The sequence below is a fragment of the Telmatherina bonti genome (genome assembly GCF_933228915.1).
Source record: "Telmatherina bonti genome assembly, chromosome: 23".
Lineage (NCBI taxonomy): Eukaryota > Metazoa > Chordata > Actinopteri > Atheriniformes > Telmatherinidae > Telmatherina > Telmatherina bonti.
This window is the reverse complement of record NC_136632.1, coordinates 5288483-5294641: the sequence shown is the minus strand read 5'-3', so window position 1 is coordinate 5294641 and position 6159 is coordinate 5288483.

Here is a 6159-nt window from a genome sequence, read left to right as displayed (position 1 = left end):
TGATCATTTCCATGAATAAAAATACTTTCTGCTACAGAATAACATCCTTTCATCATTGACAGTCTTTTTTTTGTCAATTTACGCTGTACACAGACAAACCTTTGGCTGCTCACATTAGATCAGTGTTTTGACATGAATACAAACCCACTGAGAGTTTCAGTCAGCCACAAAGTGTCCAAGGTGTTAAATATGTGACAGCTCTCCCTCCTGTGAGGGTTTGGACTCAACACATCAATAGCAGCCAGTAATTTCCAAGCAGAATGAATGACTGGCCAGTGGGGAGTCTCCAACAAGAGACAACAAAGTCAGACACAAGAAACCTTTTATTTTTTCCATCTGCATTTTCTGACAGGATTATTCCAGGCACAGCGCCACAGTAAGTGTTACATTCTCTTCTTTTCTTTGCTCTCAGAGAGGGAAGCCTCTAAAAGCACTTCTGAAACACATTTGTGAAAATAAAATTATAATGAAGCAGCTGAGGCACTTTTAACAGAGTGCTTTTTGGATTTTTACTGTACAGTGTCTCCACTTTCAGCATGTTGTTCTTTTAATAAGAGCCAGCATGCACAGGTTTCAGTCTGAAGACAGAGAGCTGCAGCAGGACAATGAGCAGACACAGGGAAGAAAAGGATGGATGTCTCAGTTCTCAATGTGAGGTGTCAGCATTTGATTAATGCCTGACATCACTGCACATTTCAACTTGAGCAGGCTGATAAACAGAGAAATTTCTGATGGATGGCCACCTTCTCCCAAGATAAGGCCCATTTCTCTCCTTGGCATGTTCGCAGTACAGAAACTAGCGATTTCTCTTCTGACATTAAAGACCTTTTTTGTATCACATTGTGGATCTTATTACCTTTTGGTCCATTGCAGCAAACTGGCGTCCACTTTATTGACTCTCTCAAGAAATGCCATGGCCACCAGTTGAGTGGCACAACTAATGCCGGGAGGACACTGTGCGATCTTAGAAATCTGACTGTCGGGGAAATGCTCCCACTGCACGACCGGGTTTGTTCCTCGTACTCTATCTGACCCGACGACATGTGTACTCATACTGTACGACTGCTGTCAGCCACGATTATTGACAACCACGACTAGTTGTCGGCGTCAGTCGGCGTGTGACGGCACGAAGTGCTGGAGTGTGAACAACGAAAAACAAAGGTTCCTAGTTCCTATGACAACCACAGCGTGCCTGACAACAAGATTGCGAGCAGGCAGCAAGTTGTTGCGGTCTTGTGCGCTGAAACGAAAAACAAAAGAAAACCTCGTGTTCTCTCCATAGCTCTACTAATCTCTCCTCTAGCTGCTGTGTCCACTGCACACGTCTGAAGTTGGGGTTGCCCGTCATTGTTTAAAGCTCCACCGGTGTCTTCTGCGGAGGTGCGAACGTAGAATCGTGACGTAACACCACTCACACTGTACGAGCGACGGCGAAAATTTCTGACATGCCAGAAGTTTGATCAGGAGGTCGCAGCATCATCGTTAGAACGTAGCAGCAATTAATCCTTCCTCGTGAGTGTTCTCACACTGTACGGTGTACGACCTCCCGACCGGACATCCCGACGCTACCATGTTTCCACGATGACGCAGCGTGGTCTGCAACAGCAAAATCGTGGTGAAATCGCCTCGAAATCGCACAGTGTTCGCCCGGCATAAACACACAAAGCTTTTAGACTCAGATGGCATTTGTTGTAAATGAGGAAGATGGTGAATAGCAGTATCTAAACAGTTCCTAATGCAGTCCATTCATTTTATGCACTGCTTAGTGCAGTGTAAGTTTTTTGGAAAGCTGGAGTCGATGCCAGCAATTAGCATGCAAGAGGCAGGATACACCCTGGACAAGTCCCCAGTCAATAGCAGGGCCAACTAAGATTAAAATGAAGTTTTTAATGATAAAATGTAAATCACATACGACTGTTGTCGAGTTGGTCAAGGCGAGATTCAAACCGAACCAAATTAAATCAAGAACGAAACAAAGTTTTTTAGAGAATGAGGTGGAACGGCAGATTCTCATCATGATGAGGTGTAACGGGAGATTCTCATCATGATGAGGTGGAACGGGAGATTCTCATGGTGATGAGGTGGAACGGGAGATTCTCATCATGATGAGGTGGAACGGGAGATTCTCATGGTGATGAGGTGGAACGGGAGATTCTCATGGTGATGAGGTGGAACGGGAGATTCTCATGGTGATGAGGTGGAACGGGAGATTCTCATGGTGATGAGGTGGAACGGGAGATTCTCATGGTGATGAGGTGGAACGGGAGATTCTCATGGTGATGAGGTGGAACGGGAGATTCTCATGGTGATGAGGTGGAACGGGAGATTCTCATCATGATGAGGTGGAACGGGAGATTCTCATCATGATGAGGTGGAACAGGAGATTCTCATGGTGATGAGGTGGAACGGGAGATTCTCATGGTGATGAGGTGGAACGGGAGATTCTCATCATGATGAGGTGGAACGGGAGATTCTCATCATGATGAGGTGGAACGGGAGATTCTCATCATAATGAGGTGGAACGGGAGATTCTCATGGTGATGAGGTGGAACGGGAGATTCTCATGGTGATGAGGTGGAACGGGAGATTCTCATCATGATGAGGTGGAACGGGAGATTCTCATGGTGATGAGGTGGAACGGGAGATTCTCATCATGATGAGGTGGAACGGGAGATTCTCATCATGATGAGGTGGAACAGGAGATTCTCATGGTGATGAGGTGGAACGGGAGATTCTCATCATGATGAGGTGGAACGGGAGATTCTCATCATGATGAGGTGGAACGGGAGATTCTCATCATGATGAGGTGGAACGGGAGATTCTCATCATGATGAGGTGGAACGGGAGATTCTCATCATGATGAGGTGGAACGGGAGATTCTCATGGTGATGAGGTGGAACGGGAGATTCTCATGGTGATGAGGTGGAACGGGAGATTCTCATGGTGATGAGGTGGAACGGGAGATTCTCATGGTGATGAGGTGGAACGGGAGATTCTCATGGTTATGAGGTGGAACGGGAGATTCTCATCGTGATGAGGTGGAACGGGAGATTCTCATGGTGATGAGGTGGAACGGGAGATTCTCATCATGATGTGGTGGAACGGGAGATTCTCATCATGATGAGGTGGAACGGGAGATTCTCATCATGATGAGGTGGAACGGGAGATTCTCATGGTGATGAGGTGGAACGGGAGATTCTCATGGTGATGAGGTGGAACGGGAGATTCTCATGGTGATGACGTGGAACGGGAGATTCTCATCGTGATGAGGTGGAACGGGAGATTCTCATCATGATGAGGTGGAACGGGAGATTCTCATGGTGATGAGGTGGAACGGGAGATTCTCATGGTGATGAGGTGGAACGGGAGATTCTCATGGTGATGTGCAGCTGTTTAAAAGAGCTCAAGATTGCAGAAACCTAACGTGTCGTAAATGACTTCTCACACACTAATTCCAAAACTTGTCCAATCCAACCCCTAGAATTCATGAAGAGAATTAGCATTTTCAGCTTTTATAATAAACATATATAATATAGCTGCTGCCTGTTTCTCTCAATAGGATATAATGTCACTTTCGTACACCCTCAGAGCATGTCTGTTAAAATGATTTACCATCTTCCAGGTTCCCATTGGAGCAGAACGAATGAAATGTCAACATCCATGTGGCATGTGATGAGAATTAATACCAACACACAAACAGGGAGTGAGGCAGAGAGGGGGTTAAAGCAGAGGCTGGTTGACTGTCATGTTTGGTAAGAGAACAAGTCAGTCACCCACATAATGTCTTGGCACTTTATGTGCAAACCTCCAAGTAGCTAAAGGTTACTAAAATGACTTCATCCAGATTGCAGAACAATTTTTAACAGAATGTCATTGATATAATTTAGAAAGGGCAATTCTTTTCTTTAAAATTATTTTAACCTCATAAGCCTCACCATCAGGTATTACTGTGCCATGCTGTATTTTTTAATCATTACAATCCCCATTTCTTTGGTTTTATAGCCCAAAAATCTTTGGTTCTGGATCAGTAGTCGAAACGTAATTTTCACTTACTGCAAAAGAGTAACAGAGGATGAAGTTTTACCCCCAGTGCCCAGTGTCAAAGTTAGCAAATGGCTCGTGCACAAAGTGGAGCATTTAGCAGATAAAAACACAGCAATTTTCTCTAAAGCGAGGCTGAGTATTGGATACTTGTCAGGTGGAATAAACAATAGCAAATCAAAGCACATACAGAAAATTGTTTTCAGACAAATGGCCTTCGTCTGCCTCCCGAAGAGACACAAAGTCTGCTACTTTTTCTTATTCTCATGGGGAGTTGAGAGAGAAACTAATATTGGTAAATAGTACTTTTAAAAAAGAAAAAAAAAAAGCTGATGATAGTCAAACTTTCTGCTGTTTTAACTGCTTGTTCAGGCTTGTTCCGGCTTTCTTAGGAACAGTCTGCATTATGGAGGCTGAAAATAAGCTCCGGTAGGTGTTCTGTGCCAGGGGAGGAAGGGAAGGGGGGGGGGGGGGGGGGGCTGCTGTGTGTAGCTCAGCTGAGTTCACCTTCTCTAATCTCTGTCATACACCTTTCTCATCTTGTCACTGTAAATTAGGAGCCACATTCAGCGCAGATGATTTGGTGTCTCTAGTAATCGTATTAAGTAATCCCACTACTGCAACAGGACAATGTTCAGTAACTTTCCCAAAGTAGCTTAGACTGGCAACATGCCAGACATGACTCCATCCAATCGTTTTAATATCCCTTTTTTTTTATCTGACTGTCAGTTCACCTTGATCTGGTCTGTGGGAGCTGTCAGCTTGAGTCATACTTTGTAGATATTTTGAGTCCGGTACATGGGGCTAAAACAATGAACTCTTTTGTGTTGGGATGTACTTGTTTCTGTTTACTGTTACTGCTGCTTGCTGCAGAGAAGATTCTTTACAACTGCAACCTTCACTAATGCAGATTTTTTTTTCTTCATTATGTAATTGAAGATAAATTCACATTTCCATGTTTGCATTGTAGAGACTGAAAGGCTACATGAATCTGTTTAAAACAGTGTCACACAGTGTGATTTCCCAGACTGTACTAACCTTTTCCTCGCTGCTATAACTAGTGGAGACAGTTCACCCTTTTGTGTCTGGACTGCAGAAGCAGTTGAAAGTTTATTCATAAGACTGCTTTTATAAACTCTTTTTGAAAAATTATTTCTAATGCAAAATCATAAATATACATATTTTTTAATTATAATGTGCAACCCCACTTCCAAACAGGTTGGGCTGCTGTGTCAAATGATTTGCAAATCTCATCATACTTTATTCCTTATCAAACATAAACTACATGTCAGATGTTGAAACTGACACATTTTATCATATAATGGAAAATATGAACCTGATATTTGTAAAAAGTTGTTCCAGGATGATGTTTAGCATCGTTAGCATCTCCTCTTCTTCTAACATCTGTAAACATCTGGGAAGTGAGGAGAGCGGCTGCTGGAGTTTTAGGAGAGGAATGTCGTCCCGTTCTGGTCTGATGCAGGATTCCAGCTGCTCTACTGGACCTTGTTGCTGGATTTCTGCTTCCATGATGCTCCAGATGTTTTGTACTGGTGAAAGGTGTGGACTGCAGCAGACCAGTTCTCCTGTTCCACCATGCTGCTGTGATGATGCAGGATGTGGTCCAGCATGGTGGAACCTGCAAGGTCTTCCCTGAAAGAGACGTTGTCTGGATGGGAGCAGATGTTTCAGCATTGATGGAGCTTCCCAGATGTGGAAGCTGCCCACGCCATCGGCACTAATGCAACCCCATCCCATCAGAGATGCAGGCTGATAACAAGCTGGATGCTCCCTCTCCTCTTTAGTCTGCAGGACACGCCGTCCATGCCAGTGTGTGGGATGTATTCATACATATATATATATATATATATATATATATATATATATATATATATATATATATATATATATATATATATATATATATATATAAATATATAAATATAGATATATATAGATATTTGTAAGATTGCATACCCCTCTAATTACTCTGTCCCACCACTTTGTATCTGTATTTCATTTAATTATTGTTGTTTTCTCCATGTTTTACTGTACAGTGACTTTGAGTGACTTGAAAGACACTTTTTTAAATAAAATGCATTATTATTATTATTATTA